Genomic DNA, 17,311 nt, shown 5'->3' on the forward strand with positions numbered 1-17,311 from the left:
GAAAACCAAATTAACTACTGGCAGGGCAGATTTAGGAAAAGGCAATTTGTTCTAGTGTCAAATTTTGACACGTGCTGGAGTGTTGCCTGTGCCACTGCCATCCGGAACTGCAACAGTTTCTTCTTCCAGGTCACGTCCCCTAAGCAAACGCCGGGCCTTTGCACTGGTGTAGGCACAGATTGCTCAGGTAACAGGTAGCCCATACTGCAGAGCATCTCAGCGTCTGCTGTAAGCACACGGATACTGGTGCAAAGGTCCCACATTTGTTTAGAGGAAGTTCTAGCTGTGGTGCTAATGGGACCTGGAAGAGGAAGACACGGATACAGGCCTGGAGGTGAGGGGAGAAATACCTAGGGGCATCAAGGGGCGAGGGTAAGTCCTGGATAGGGGCCCTGCATTCTCTGATTGCTGGGAGGAAGAAGGGGGTTACTCTTCCTCCCCCTGATGAATTTTGGGAAAGAGTTTATTCTTCCTTTTCCAATGATTTCTGGGAGGTATAAGGGGATTACCTACTCCCACCCCTCCCTGATGATTTTGGGGAAGAGAATTTCTCCCTGTCGTCCCCCCCCCCGTTTCTAGAATGGGAAGAGGATTACTACTTCCCTACCCAACTATTTCTGGGAATGGGGTTACTCCTCCCACTCCATATGATTTCTAGAAGGAGAGGTCTCCCTTCCTCTCACCATACCTTCCTTAATTTCAGAGGGGGCGGGCCCTGCACCCTCTCTGCATCCTCTAATTTCTAAGGGGACTAAACTTTCAAGCTGTATCTTCTTTTCATTTCTGGACCTCCTCAATGTCTAAACTGTAAATCCCGCCCTGGCTAATGGGCAATATTTATTTTATGTATTTATTTTTAATTTTTATATACCAAAGTTCTTGTAAGAACTACAAATCACTCCGGTTTACATAAAACGATGAACTGCCCAAATGAGAAAGGGGCTTTACATGGAACCATAGAAAGTTGGAACAATATAACCAATGTCAATTTAACATAGTAATAAATAAATATTATATATACAGTTAAACTATTTAACGTAGAAATAATGACATATTAAAGCTACAATAAAAATACAATAAAAATATGGTGAACTTTTGGACTCAGAGATTGTTGTACAGTTGCAAAGACATGATAGTAAGACTTGGTGTGGTATCCATGATTTGGGGATACCTACTATTTAGGAAGTCCTCCCGTCTAAGTAGCATTGAGAGTCTGGGAAGGCTTGTTGGAAAAGCCAGGTCTTCAGTCTTTTTTTGAACTCTTGGTGACTGGGTTCTAGTCTTAGATCTGGGGGGAGCGCGTTCCACTGGTGGGGGCCTGCTGAAGATAGTGCTTGTTTGCTCAATGATGATTTTACTTGTGGGGCCTGCAGTGTTCCTTTGTATGCGCTTCTAATTGGTCTGGAAGATGTATGCGGTTGAAGTTGAGAGCTTATAACTGTGTAAAACATGCAGGTCTAAAATAGTTAAGAATTGCTTCCTTCAGTTTCACCAGAAAAACACCATCTCTCAAAGCAGCTCTTATTTTCATATATAACACTCCCTAATCTGGCTTCCTTAGATGGACATGGGTTCAAAATGCAAGTTGTTGACTTTGCTTCAGACAGAAGTTTGTCTGTCCCCTCAAGGATAACATCCGGGAATGAAGATAGACAATTATTTTCAAGGAAGGAGTGGCTTGCAATTACAACCCATGAAGTTCTTTCTCATGATCTCTGTGGTGAGCAAACTAATCCAATGGATTACAACATCTGAGGCAGTATATATATATATATATATATATATATATTTTTTTTTTACCAGAAGTAAATCTTGTCAGACAAATTGGATCAATTTCTTTGATTGGGTGATCAGAGAATTATATCATGGAAGAGCTCTAGATGTAGTGTACTTGGATTTCAGTAAGGCCTTTTACACAGCTCTGCATAGGAAACTTTTTATAAATAAATTGAATACCTTTCCTATGAAAACTAGAGTGACAGATTGGGATAGAAACGGGCTGAGTGCGAGGTGACAAAGGGTAGTGGAAAATGGAGTCTTCTCTGAGGAGGGCTGTGTTACTAGCGGTGTGCCTCAGGGACCTTGGACCGGTTCTTTTCAATATTTTCATTACCAACATAGCAGAAGGATTGTTGGGAAAGTTTTATCTTTTTGCCAATGATACCAAAATCTGTAACAGGTGGGATAGCTGGGAAAGTGTGGAAAACATGAGGGATGTAGGTAAGCTCAAGGAATGGTCTCAGGTCTAGAAGCTAAGATTTATTACTAAAAAATGTAGAGTAATATATTTAGGATGCAAAAATCCAAGGGAAATGTACAGTATTGGAGCTGATATTCTTCTAAGCATAAAGGAATAGCAGGATCTAGGAGTAATTGTATCCAATGATCTTAAGGTGGCCAAATAGGTGGATAAAGTGATGGTAAGAGCCAGAAAGATGCATGGCTGCATAGGGAGAGGTATGGTCAGAAAAAGGGAGGTGATATTGCCCTATATAGGTCCCTGGTGAGACCTCACTTGGAATATTGTCTGCAATTCTGGAGACTACAGAAAGAGTTGATGTGTAGAACAGCCTCTCAGTGGAGGAGATGGAGACAAAAACAGTATCTGAATTCAAGAAAGCATGTGATAAATATAGGGGATCTCTAAGGAAATGATGGAAATTTATACTGCTAAATTGGATGGATGGGCAGATTAGATGGCCCATATGGTCTTTTTCTGCAGTCATGTTTCTCTGTTTCATTATGGGGTAGATCTTAAAAACATACGCGAGCGCGTACTTTTGTTCGCGCACCAGGTGCGAACAAAAGTACGCTGGATTTTATAAGATACGCGCGTAGTCACGCGTATCTTATAAAATCCGGGGTCGGTGCGTGCAAGGGAGTGCACATTTGTGCAAACTGCTCACGCCGAGCCCAGCGCACGCTGCCTGTTCCCTCCGAGGCCGCTCCAATTTCGGAGCGGCCTCGGAGGGAACTTTCCTTCGCCCTCCCCCCACCTTCCCCTACCTAACCTACCCCCCCCTTACCTTTGTTGGCAGCGGATTGCTGGCGTGCCATCACCCGACCCAGGGACTGGTCCGGAGGCCTTGACCACGCCCCCGAGCCGGCACCACGCCCCCGAAATGCTGCGTCATTCTGCAACACGCCCCCGACACGCCCCTTTTACGAAGCCCCAGGACTTACGTGTGTCCCGGGGCTCTGCGCGCGTAAATCCAGCTGGATTTATGGGCGCACTGTATTTTAATCCAGCTGGATGTACGCCCCACTGTATTTTAATCCAGCTGGATTTACGCCCCACTGTATTTTAAGAATCTTAGTAGAAAAATAATGGACCAAAATATTTAGAATCTACAGAACTAGAGATTTCCAATCCAGGCTGTATCCCTGGCTGGTGGGTCAACTCAATAAACAAACTATAAAGTTCTCAAGGTTGACTAGAGGCTTTAGTACTATCTCAGAATAATTTTTTTAAAATAATCAAATTATTGTATAAATTAAAATGTTAAACCATCAACGTCTTATTTGCTACTGATCCTAAATGTTTCCATTTTCATTCTAAGCTAGTTCTAGTTCTTTCTAAGAAGCAGGGAGAAATGCGGGAACATGTGAAACATGGTTTCAGTAGGGCATTATAATCAACTATCTTTTTTAAGCTGTCACACATCCCATCAAAGATGATGATAATAGTTTTTATTTATATTCTGCCTTTCATGACACTTCAAAGCAGATTACATTCGGGTACTGGAAGCATTTCTCTATCCTCAGAGGGCTTACAATCTTTGGGCAGTTATTTTTGCCTTACAAAGCTGGTTCAAGTTTCTTTTCAAAGAGGCAATGCTGAGTTTTGCAGCAAACATTTTTTGGCAAAACTATTTACTAAAATTAGGAAAAAATATGATTTGCAGAAGCCCCTGTCAAGATGGTCACAGCACTTAGCAGCCAGTGAAGCCATCTGAGATTCCCTTCTTGTCACCCTAGAGTGGTAGAGACTGGGAAACCCCTCCATACATCCTCTGGTTTGAAACTGGCAGGGCCATTGCAAGAGTTGGGCAAGAAGGATGCCAAATGGAGTCAGTTTGGGGGGGGAGGGGGGGGGTGGGTCACACTTCCCTTTTGAGTTAGTCTGCAAGCATTTAAGTCTGAAAGGGAAGGAGAGAGCCATTTTGTCCTGAGACTGCCCTGCATAAGGGGTTCCTTTTTCCACAGTCCCAGAATACTAGAGCTCTGGCATCAAATCTGCAGCAAAAGTTCTCAGGGATATGCTACAGAATCATGCTTCCTGTGCAAAATGGAGGCACATAAGGAGAAAGTGAAGAAATTCTGGGGATTGGGAGCATGATCCCTGTGAACCCATGCTGCAGTTGCTTTAGTGGAGAGGAGAAATACATGATAGATAAGCAGGGGTTGGTGAAATAGGAGAAACCTTGGTGACAGAAATAGATTATAATAGGTAAAGCCAGTGATTGATGCGGCGACGAATTCTGGTTGCCGCATCTCAAAAAAGATATAATTGCGATGGAGAAGTACAGAGAAGGGCGACCAAAATGATAATGGAACAGCTCCCCTATGAGGAAAGACTAAAGAGGTTAGGACTTTTCAGCTTGGAGAAGAGGCGGCTGAGGGGGGTTATGATAGAGGTGTTTAAAATTATGAGAGGTCTAGAATGGGTAGATGTGAATCTGTTATTTACTCTTTCAGGTAATAGACTAGGGGGCACTCCATGAAGTTAGCATGTGGCACATTAAAACTAATCAGAGAGAGTTCTTTTTCACTCAGTGCACAATTAAACTCTGCAATTTGTTGTCAGAGGATGTGGTTAGTGCAGTTAGTATAGCTGTGTTTAAAAAAGGATTGGATAAATTCTTGGAGGAGAAGTCCATTAACCTGCTATTAATTAAGTTGACTTAGAAAATAGCCACTGCTATTACTAGCAATGGTAACATGGAATAGACAGTTTTTGGGTACTTGCCAGGTTCTTATGGATTGGCCATTGTTGGAAACAGGATGCTGGGCTTGATGGACCCTTGGTCTGACCCAGCATGGCATGTTCTTATGTTCTTACTGCGCTCAAGGGCTCATTGATAAAAACAAAAAATCCTGTTTTCTGTGATCCCTCCTATTAGTATTTTTGCGATACTAAGTAGGAGGAACCACAGAAAGCAGATTCAGGTAAAAAAAAATATCTTGGAGAAAAAAAATAATTTTGGGGACATGTTTTCCTAACCCACCCTGATAGCCACTTCTTCTGGGCGCCCGATGCTGAGGGAGGTGCCTCCTTTTTAGCGTGACTCCTCATTTAAATATTGCATTGCGCGCCCAGGAGAGGGGTCTGGGTTTGCATTAGGAAATCAGGTATTCAACATTGAGCGCCTGTTTCTATGCACAAATATTGCATCAGCCTGTTTGTGAGTGTGTTGGGAAAAGGGGCTGAGAACCAGGAAGAGGACTAGGGAAGGGAGTTGTGAATTAATTTAACATAATAAAAATTATCTGAAATAATCTGGAAGAGTAATGTAAGAGAAAGGTAGTAGTGTCATGCAGCTCATTGCACACAGTACTAGAGATGATGTCCAAATCTAGGTCTCTGATCACAACTCCAAGCTCACATAATTAAATTATGCTATGCACAGTTTATTTTCATGTGAATGACAGCCATAAGGCTCTTGTATGCAAAAAGAGTATATTTTTTGGGGGTTAGGGTTTAATCATTTATTTTGGATTTTATGTATTAATATTTTTTGGATGTTATGTCCACTGGTGACACCTTCATTATTATAAGTTGTATTATATAAAATAAAATTGTTTTTGCCTGGCCCATTCAGCTCAAGGTAATCTTTTTCTGTTTTCTTGTCCAGACAATTTCCCCCTGCTTTTCTGGGCTTCAAGCTCAATTAGAATCTGCCCCTTCTAGGGCATTGATATCAGGAGTCTTCATTCTTACTACTGGATGTTTTCCCTTATTTTATTCCCTTACCCATGTTTCTGTATTGCTGTTCATAGCAACAACAGCCCTCAATAGGGAGCTACAGACTGACTCCCTTTGATGCTTGATACATGTGCACCCAAAATCCAATAGGTGACTTTTTGATGTGATTGCTGGCATGTTTTCTCTTTCCCATCCACCCCCCTACCCTTTGTTACTAGAATTCCTTTTGGTACCTTATACCAAGTGGATCAAACCCTGTGCTAGTAAAATAATAGATGATACGACGGGTAAAAATATTAGATTAAGGCATGGGAGATAATGGCGGTCAGGATCAGATTTGGGTGCCCTTAGGCATAGTGCCATAATAGCACCCCTTTGAAGCTGTGCTGGCACATGGCAAAAAAGCCCTTTACTCACTCCCTGTCCATTGGAGGGTTAAATTTAAATTAGCAGTGTTAATCCAGAAATTCTTAAACATCTCCTCCCCCATGGATAAGCACTGTTTTATGCATTTATAATCCAACTCCGTCTCTAAGGTCAGCAAATAAGGGATTACTTGAAGTTCCTTCTCCACAGGTTGTAACACGGGAGCATGCCTTTTGTGGCCCATTGTGGAATACGCTGCTTGAACACAGTTCATGGTGGAGTACAAAGGAACATACTTAAAATTTATATTAAAACAGTTATACATAAAATAAAAAAATATCCATCTCTAAACAAAAACAATAGGTTGGATACCAATGAGAGCTAAATATAAACTTAAAAACACACAAACCTGAACTAGAGCTTGATGAGCAAATAAACTATGACATTAATGTTGTCCACATAGCGGTGCCAGCTATTGCAAGAGATAAATATGCTATGATTGTGTTGGATTCAAAGGCTTACTTAAAAAGCCATGTACAGGGTCTTTTTAAATGTTTTCATATATGTGATGGGCCAACTACAGAAAAGGCTCACTCCTGCATTTCTACAAGACGAGCAACCATTTATATAATATTTATGTCTAGCAATAGCCAATGCCGCTATGTGGTCTTAGTAGTCAAGTTCTGGTTCGGTTTTATGTGCTTTTAAGTTTGTATTTGGTTGTCATTGTTTTATTGTTTGGTATCCATTCTGTTTTTGTTTAGGGATAGATCTGTTTTATTGTATAATTGCTTTTATGTAATTTTATGAATATTCCTTTGTACTCTGCCTTGAACTGTGGAGTCGGTGGATTATAAAAGGTTAAATTAAGCAAGCAGGAGCAGGCCTGGATATTTGGTGCCTTCAAAGTATGGCAGCCTAGATAGTGGCCAATGTTGCCTGTTCCTAAATCTGGGCCTATATACTTTTTTCTCTGGGAGGATTGCGAAGACTTGAACTACTGTGGGAGCTACCAGCTGAGGCCCTCCCGGGTGAACCATGTGGGTGGTGGAAAGTTGGGGAATCAGTATTTCTTTTAATTCCCAGCTATTATGGGTTAGCCGGAGGCTTAGTGGCCCAAAGATAGACCCACCCTTGTAACACACCTGTTTTAAGCTTTAGCCAGCAGAGAGTTCTCTGCTGGCACAACGTTTTTCCTAATCTTTAGGGATGAGTCTGAAAAGGGCTACACTAAATGCTATTAGGATGTATAGATCTTCCTGTTCGCTTGCCCGGTAAGGAAGCCTTTTTGGCTACTTTGTTTGGTCTCCTGCATTATTGTAAGTTAGGGAGCACGTATTATGTTTGTTTTATGTTTTGTTCATTAAAACTATTGGTGAAGCAAGTTTGTGGTGACAGATTGTGCCAGGGAGATCCAACAGCTTAGAGATTTTTTTTTTTTCTGGCTAACTATGGCTCCAGTTTATTACTTTTTCCTGTATAGACTAAAGGACTTATTCTTGCTTGAATAAAGAGGGAAAATAATTTCAGTTAAGTAAGCGCTCTGCTGTGTTAGGTGAAACTGCGATCAGTGAGAATCCTACCACAGCTGTAACAACTTGCTGAGGAGTGAGCCACAAGCTGCATTTGTCTTGCCTACTGATCCAGGGAAGTCTGGCTCCAGGTTTTAGTATAAGAAAAAGACTTTAACTTTGTTTGCTGTCTAAAGTTTAAAAGTGGGTTCCCTGAGGCTTAATTTGCCTGTAGCAAGGGGCAGGCTCTGACCTCTCTTATGTAGCTCACTTTTGCCAATTACAAGCAGATATGGAATGGAGCAAGGAACCCTTGTGGCACCAATTTTGCTAGGTAGTACATGAGGAAATTAAGGATGAATTGGCCCGAATTGAACCTCTTTCCTCACTGGAAGATCTTTTTAACACATGTAGCCGAACAGACACATGCCTGGGTGAGCATCAGGGGGAGTGAGGTTGCCTTGTGAAGAAGAATCTCGAATTACCAGGGACATGCGAGACCGAGGTTGTCCCAGAAATAACGGAAGAGGGAACATGATTAAGCAGATTGCCTATGCGGTGCAGTATCAAGTAGCAAAAGGCAGGTAAAAGGACCACCTCTGAAGGTCTTAACTAGTGGAAAAATCCTGGAGAGTTTGCATGATGGAAATGGGAGGGAAGTAGTGAGGCCTCTTATGTCCAAACTGGACACATTAGTCCTGGCTGCTGTAACCCAATTGGATGAAGCATTTTGCTACATACAAAAAGATCTTTGGGCGGTAACCCACAGGCTCTAAGAAGGTTGCTTATAGAGTTTTAGGAGGTTGCAGTGGAGATTGGGATACTGGCAGAAAATTCCCAGGGTCTACTATTTGCAGGAGGGTCTTCTACCATAAAACAGAAGAAAAGCTGTCGATAGCAGGCTAATCCTTGCAGAGGAGAGCAAAACGCACAGAAAAAGAGGGCTCCAAGTATGGGGTGTCTGTGAGATTCATCTGATCAATACTTCAGTGAAGAGAACTTGAGGTGTACAGACCTGCGATCAGATTTGACCTTATCAAAACCAACTCATCCTCACATCAACTGAGTTATATAGTCAGCAGGGCTGCCATGGCAGATGAAAATTGGGCATCCAGCAAAGCTGTCTCCTTCAACGGCAGGGAAAATGAAGTAAAGATGATTTATATTCAGCCTCAACCAACAAGGAATGAATTACATAGTCTGGTAAACAAATAACAAGCCAGCTACTCCCATGCTTACGGCGGTTACTACCCCAAATCAAATAAGCCTGATACTTCACTTTCAATGCACATCCAGCAAAGCTCTCTCCTTCAACGGCAGGGAAAATGAAGAAAAGATGATTTATATCAGCATCAACCAACAAGGAATGAATTACATAGTCTGGGTAAACAAATAAGCATGGGTGTAGCTTGCTTGTTACGGTAACTACTACCCCGAATCAATTAAGCATGATACTTGACTTGGAATAAGTATCCAGCGCAGCTCACTGCTTCAGCAACAGAGGGAATTAAGTAAAGAGGATTTTTATTCAGACAACCAACAATGGCTGAATTGCACATGCAGGGTAAACAAACGGGAGTAGCTTGCTTATTACGGCGGTTACTACCCCAAACCAATTAGCTAGATACTTCACTTAGATGCAGCTCCAGCACTGCTGTCTGCATCGATGGTGGGGGTGGAAGGGAATTGGAACCAAATAGTTACCAATAAGGGCCCTGACCTCAGCGGTCAGAGTAACAGATTATGAAAACAAATAGGTGTGAAAGCTTGCTGGGCAGACTGGATAGGCCGTTTGGTCTTCTTCTGCCGTCACTTCTATGTTTCTATGTAAGGCTTAGTCTGTGAATAAAGAAATTTACTCTAATTTTAATTGTTTTTAATTGATGTTTGAGAATAACATTACTGATAGAATAAAATGTTTTATGTTCAGATCCTATGGAGTGGTCCATTGAGGTACTCGAAGGTTCCCCTTAGGGGAGTGGCTGGGGAATACTGTAAAACTGGTGGGTCTTGAACCTCCAGTTATGGGCTTGGAAAGCTGAAGCCCTCCTGGGTGAAATCGGTAGTGCTGTAAATTCCCAGGTATTGAGGGCTGAGTTATACCCAGCTTGGAGACCCATTGGCCCAAAGATAGACCCACCTTTGTAACATGCCTGTTTTAAGCTCTAATCAGCAAAGCGTGCTCTGCTGGCACAACGTTTTTCCTAATCCTTAGGGCTGGGTCTGAAAAGAGCTACACCGAATGCTATTGAGCTGTTTGGATTTCACTGTTCATTTGCTCGGAAGCCTTTTTGGTTACTTCGTTTGTTCTATATTATTGTAAGTCATGAAGCACATATTTTGAAGTTTACATTACTATTATCTTTTGTAACCTTTTGGAATAAATTGCAGGAAGACCTTGTGAGACTGGAAAATTGGGCATCGAAATGGCAGATGAAATTTAATGTGGATAAGTGCAAGGTGATGCATATAGGGAAAAATAACCCATGCTATAATTACACAATGTTGGGTTCCATATTAGGTGCTACAACCCAAGAAAGAGATCTAGGTGTCATAGTGGATAACACATTGAAATCGTCGGTTCAGTGTGTTGCGACAGTCAAAAAAGCAAACAGAATGTTGGGAATTATTAGAAAGGGAATGGTGAATAAAACGGAAAATGTCATAATGCCTCTATCGCTCTATGGTGAGACCGCACCTTGAATACTGTGTACAATTCTGGTCGCCGCATCTCAAAAAAGATATAATTGCGATGGAGAAGGTACAGAGAAGGGCTACCAAAATAAGGGGAATGGAACAGCTCCCCTATGAGGAAAGACTAAAGAGGTTAGGACTTTTCAGCTTGGAGAAGGGGGGATATGACAGAGGTGTTTAAAATCATGAGAGGTCTAGAACGGGTAGATGTGAATCGGTTATTTACTCTTTCGGATAGTAGAAAGACTAGGGGGCACACCATGAAGTTAGCATGGGGCACATTTAAAACTAATCGGAGAAAGTTCTTTTTTACTCAACGCACAATTAAACTCTGGAATTTATTGCCAGAAGATGTGGTTAGTGCAGTTAGTATAGCTGTGTTTAAAAAGGGATTGGATAAGTTCTTGGAAGAGAAGTCCATTACCTGCTATTAAGTTCACTTAGAGAATAGCCACTGCCATTAGCAATGGTAACATGGAATAGACTTAGTTTTTGGGTACTTGCCAGGTTCTTATGGCCTGGATTGGCCACTGTTGGAAACAGGATGCTAGGCTTGATTGACCCTTGGTCTGACCCAGTATGGCATTTTCTTATGTTCTTATGAATAATTCAAAAACTAATCTTAACTCTTTTTTGATTACTCTATTGTAAAAGCAATGTAAGTAGAACCTCATTAATCCCACTACATATGCATTTTAAAAGGGATTTTTTTCACTAGAGAGCTGGGGGAAGATCACTTAAACATCTAACATTTTATTTATTTGTTTTACTTTTATTTAGCTCATGCCTTTCAATAGTAGCTCAAGGTGAGTTACAATCAGGCACAGTAAAATTTCTCTATCCCCACTGGACTCACAATGTTAAGTTTGTACCTGCGGCAGTGGAGGGTGAAGTGACTTGCCCAAGGTCACAAGGAACATCAGCAAGATTTGATCCCTAGCTTTCATGGTTCTCACCCTGCTGTTCTAACCATTAGGATATTCCTTCACTCCAAAATATTTGATATGATATTGTGGGTTTTTGTTTTTTTCTATTTAGTCAGAAGCTTGGATTTCTTTTACATTGCAGAGAATCATATCAGGTTCATCAAGCTCAGTGGGCAATCCAGGTCACAAGTACGCAGCAGAATCTTTATCAGTGCTTTATACCTAATTGCTAGTACTTATGCTCTTTCCTATATTTGTTTTGATCCACCTTCCAGTTTTTGAAAGATATTCTTTTGGCTTTAGCAGCTTCTTTCACCTCACCATTTAACCATGCAAACATCTAGTTTGGGCTTCCAAGTTGTGTTCGTAATCAATGTCCATGTCATCTGCAAGCTTTTGACCTTTGCAGCTACTCCTTTTTTTCTTTTTCTAACTAATTTCCTCATTTTATTTATTTTATTTATTTAACTTCTTTTACTATACCGATACTCAAGACCAGGTCTTATTGTACCGGTTTACAATAGAACAGGGGGAAACCAAGTAACATCTAGGTAGAAGGTAAAGTTACATTAAACAGGGAGCGTAAAAACATGGGAGATGGAAGACAGGACAGATTTTTAAACTAACAACTGGAGAGTGATAAATATAATCAACAAAAAACAATAAACAACATGATTAGTGATACATAAACAGAGATTTATCCTAGGTGATTATTAACATGGTATGTCCAGTGGGAGGAGGAGAGGAGGGGAGGTGAGTAGGGGGGAGAGGGAAATGGGGAGGGGGGGAGGGATTAGGGAGAGGTCGAAGGGTGAGAGTCAGTGTTGGTTGAAAGAGGATCCTTCAACGGTAGGCTTGTGTGAACAGCCAGGTTTTCAGTTTCTTTCTGAATGTTAGATGGCATTGTTCCTGGCGTAAGTCTTGGGGAAGTGAATTCCAATGTAGCGGACCTGCTGTCGAAAGTGCTCGCTTGTGAATAGAGTTGTGGACCGAGGATTTGTTGGGGGGGGCCTTGAGCAAACCTTTGTAGGCAGTTCTGATCGGCCTTGCGGAAGTATGTAATTCGAGAGGGAAGATGAGTTGGAGTGTGGATTGCTGGTAGATGGATTTGTGGATGATGGTGAGAGCCTTGAAAAGTATTCTATATTGGATGGGAAGCCAGTGTAAGATTTTTAGGATTGGTGTGATATGGTCCTTGCGACGTGTGTTTGTAAGGATCCTGGCCGCTGTGTTTTGCAGCATCTGTAGAGGTTTGGTAGAAGAAGCGGGGAGACCGAGTAGTAGAGCGTTACAATAGTCGATCTTTGAAAACAGTATGGCTTGAAGCACTGAACGGAAATCCTGGAAGTGTAAGAGCGGTCTTAGTTGCTTCAGGACCTGTAGCTTGAAGAAGCATTCTTTGGTTGTAGCGTTAATGAATTTTTTGAAATTCATTCTAGAGTCAAGGGTGGCCCCAAGGTCTCTGACCTGGCTTGCTAGTGGGATAAATGCATTATTGGCGAAGGGGTTGTTATCGCTAGGGGAGATAACCAGGAGTTCCGTTTTGGAAGTATTTAGGACCAGGTTGAGACTTGAGAGAAGAAGGTTGATGGCGTGTAAGCAATTGTTCCAAAAATTTAGAGTAGAGGAGATGGGGTCCGAGATGGGGATTATGATTTGCACATCGTCCGCGTATATAAAATGGGTGAGGTTGAGGCTATTGAGTAGCTGGCATAAAGGGAGTAGATATATATTGAACAGGGTAGGGAAAAGTGAAGAACCCTGAGGTACTCCTTGGTTTGATGGAATGGGGTGGGATTCTTTGTCATTTATTTTAACTTTGTAGTGCTTGTTGTTCAGAAAGGATTTGAACCAGAGCAGTGCAGAGCCAGATATGCCTATTTCCATTAAACGGTTGATGAGGATAGAATGGTTTACCGTGTCAAACGCCGCAGAAATGTCGAGTAGGGCTAGAAGGTATGATTGTCCCTTGTCAAGGCCCATCAGGATGTTGTCCGTTAGAGAAAGAAGGAGGGATTCTGTGTTTAGGCGTTTCCTGAATCCGAATTGAGAAGGGTAGAGAATATTGTGGGAGTCAAGGTAGTCTGAGAGTCGGATGTTGACAAGCTTTTCCATTAGTTTGGCTATAAAATCATAGTCATCCTATTTTTTTTTAAATGTACTTCCTTCCGCGATTGTTAAATCTGATTACGTTAAGATCAATGTTGTCAAGCAGCTTCACCACTAAGACATCTTGCTTCACATTCTGCCTCCCAGTTTGGATTAGATCTAGATTAGTCCCTTCTCCCTTGGGTTCCAGGATCAGCTGTTTCGTGAAGCAGTCATTTATGGCATCTAGAAACTTTACCTCCCTAGCATGTCCTAGTGAGATGTTTTCTCAGCCAGTATTTGGGGGTAACTGAAATCTTTAATGTTGTATTGCCTAATTTGTTAGTTTTCCTAATTTCTGTTAGTATTTCACTGTCTATCTCTTTTTATCCTGGCCAGGCAGATGGTGGTATACTCCAGTAGTTATTAGAGATGTAATTCGGCCAAACCTTTTGGTTCGGCCTTCGTTATCGGCCTGCCGTGGGAAATTTCGTTTTCCCATGGTTCAGGCCGACTCTTTTCGGCCGCCCCGAATTTCATTTTTTAGATGGCGCGATTGCTCCTACCATGTGACAGGGGCCGACCAATGGCACCGGTAGCCCCTGTCACATGGAAAGGGCAAAGGGCCACCGGCACCATTTTGATTAGTGGCAGCCGACGATCCGAGAGAGATCGCTCCCAGGACCCCTACTGGACCACCAGGGACTTTCGGCAAGTCTTTGGGGGGGTCTGGACAGTGGGGGTTTGTAATTAATTAAATTTGAAGGGTTGGGGTGGGTTTGGGTTTGTTTTTTTTTTAATGTGCCCTTTCTCCCCCCCCCCCCCCCAAAAAAATGATAGGAAAACCACACGAAATTTTGTGGGTTTTCCTTTCATTTTGTCAGCCCCCCGAAATGCAACGAAATAGGAAATATCATCTTTATTTCCTATTTTGTTGCAAACAAATGCAAATCCCTAGTAGTTATATCCTTTCCCATCACACAGGGAATTTCTGTCCATAAGATTCCACTCTGCATTTTATCTTCTGCAGGACTTTCCTCCTGTTTGACTATATGCCTGCCTTAACAATAGTACCAACCCTCCACAAGTCTAACCCAGCCTATCATTTTGATATAATTTGTACCCTGATACCAGCGTCCCATTGATTTATCCTCTGTGAGATGCCTATTATGCTACATCTTCATTTAATATCATATATTCCAACTCTTTAATCTTATTTTTTAAATTTCTAGTCTTAAAGTACAGATGATACAAAGTATGTTTAATTGTATTCACAACTTTCCTAGCAGTTGAAACGGGCATTTCGGAATTATTTATCTCTGTATGCTTTTTAGTTAAATGCATCTAGGCAACATCTGCCTCTATCACATCCTCTTTTATCAGTATATTCCATCTTGCCCATTATGCCAGTATCATTTGAATATACCTCACGCTGAATCATGCGCTCCTGAGCATCTATCAGCATCCCCCTTGATCTAGTTTAAAAACTGTTCAGTTTCTTTTTTAAATGTTAGTGCCATCCCAGTTAAAATGGAGCCCATTCTTTCAGAATAGGCTCCCCATCTTCAAAATTTTGCTCAGGTCCTAACATATAAAGCCTGCTTCCCTGCACTATTGCCTCATCTATATATTAAGATTCAAGAACTCTCTCTGCATATGGAACAGGGAAATTTCTGAAAAATCCATCTTTTGAGGTTCTGGATTTCAAATTTATATCTAAAAGCCTAAATTTGACTTCGAGAACCTCCTTCCTGCACCTTTCTATGTCATTGATGCCCATATGTACCACAACAGCTAGCTACTCCCTAGTACTATCTAAAATCCTATCTAGATGACACCAAGCAGGTGAGTTAACAAGCAATCCACATGATCACCAGCTATCTATATTCTTAATGATTGAATAGCCAACTACAGTGGTCATCCTAACCTTTCCCTCCTGGGCACACACTACTGGAGAGACATCCTCAACACAAGAGGAATGTCTATCAACTGAAGGGCAGGTTCTAACTACAGGATAATTTTCTACTACACCAGAGTAATGTTCTCCTTCCATGAGATCATGTTTTCTCCAAGACAATACAGGGGCTGCTCATTTGGAAGTGGGACCGCACTACTATGTTCTTGAAGGTCTCTTCTGTATAATCTCTCGATCAGCCTCATCTCCAGATTTGCCATGCTAGGCTCCAGAGATCAGATTTATTATCTGAGAGCCAGGAGCTCTTTGCACTAAGTGCATGCAATCGCCTCTCAACAATTGATAGATAATCATACTGTGGCACTCCTGAGCTAACCATTGGATAGCTCCCTTCTCACTGCTGGACTACTGCAACTCAATATTATTGAGTTGTTAGCTGTTTAATATTGGTTAGAGTAGGGATGCTTAATCTTACCTAAAGTTCTTAAATTTATTTGTTCTTAGGAACTGGGCAACATTTTGGAGATGGGGGTCTATTCAGAAATAATGGGCTCCATCTTAACTGATGTGGAACACAGCTGCTGGCACTATTTACTAAGGATAAGTGGAACTTATATGGCTAAGTAATGGCCGCTGAGTATGTGTGTTGTTCAGCGGCCGTCACTTAACTGTATAAGTCCTTTATACGGCTAAAAGATACACGTACATATAGTAGGTGTGGTCTGGGCAGAGTGAGTTGGACAACTAACTTATATGGCTAACTCTGAAAATCGGCAGACAGATGTATAAGTATATGTCTAAGTTTTGATGTTCTATAGAACAGGTTTAAACTTATCCGGTTATAACTTTTCTGACTACGATACTTACATGGCTAGCTTTGAATATCGGGCCCTAAATGTTTTCTCCCATTTTGTGTCTATAGTATAATACTTAGAGGTCCATAGTCAGATAAGCCAGGTAAGCAGACAAGTTATCAAGCTAAAGTTAGCTGGATATCTTATCCTGAATATTCAGCACGATAAACACCCTGCTGAATATACTCACCTAAAGTTATCTGGCTAGATGTAGCCGGATAACTTAAAAACTGAACCAGTAATGCTTTAATATGATCTGTTAGGTTTTTAAGTGGGTGGAGGGTGCATGGCCCAGTAGGGTTCTATATGAAATTTGTGGGGGGAAGCATGGAATTGGGCTGCAAGCCCGTTTATATATTTTTTTTTATTTTAAACTCTACAGTGCACATAAGTGATATCTTTTGAAGATATCTGGTTATATACATGTTTACTTTGTAAATATTTGAACCAAATTTTCATTCGTGATTTCAAAAATATTGGTATTTGCATCAACTTTGTCCGAAATACACCTACTAATATAAATGAAGACAATTATACATTTAAATTATTGTAATTAGTATAATTTTAGGGCTATATTGTGTTGTCCATTTGAAGCTGGCCCTTTATGTGGAGAATTTTATTTCCCTAAAAAGAAAAATATAAGATAAGTGAATGTCTTTGGAGGCAGCATTCATAGCCTCTGGGGGCAGGAAATCACGTGTATCAATAAAGGTGACTTCTAGTGGCTGGATTTAGAGCCCAGGGTGATGGAAGTAGTCCTGGTGCCTGACTGTAAGCCAGTGCTTTTCAGCCTTTATTTCATAGCACACTTTAAAGTTTGGTCTATTCTTGTGGCACACTGAATCTAATTTTACATGATTCTCACTCCTCCCCAACCCCATCAGTATTAGGAGAGCAGCACTTTTCACCTGCACGTGCCTTTATTCTAATGGCTTCAATCTGACATTGGAACATATAGGGCCAGCAGGTCCTGAGAAATTTGTGTCCCACGGATTTAGACATCGGATTGAAGCTGGCAGAGTGGGCACACA

The 17,311-nt window shown here is 41.4% G+C and overlaps 1 protein-coding gene across 1 annotated transcript in view; it reads left to right on the forward strand.

Moving 5' to 3' along the window:
• Positions 1-17,311, forward strand: part of NEDD4 (NEDD4 E3 ubiquitin protein ligase) — a 582,598-nt gene that overhangs the window by 22,377 nt on the left and 542,910 nt on the right. The gene's annotated exons all lie outside the window — the stretch shown is intronic.

Source organism: Rhinatrema bivittatum, chromosome 13 (assembly GCF_901001135.1).
Source record: "Rhinatrema bivittatum chromosome 13, aRhiBiv1.1, whole genome shotgun sequence".
NCBI classification, from domain to species: Eukaryota; Metazoa; Chordata; class Amphibia; order Gymnophiona; family Rhinatrematidae; genus Rhinatrema; species Rhinatrema bivittatum.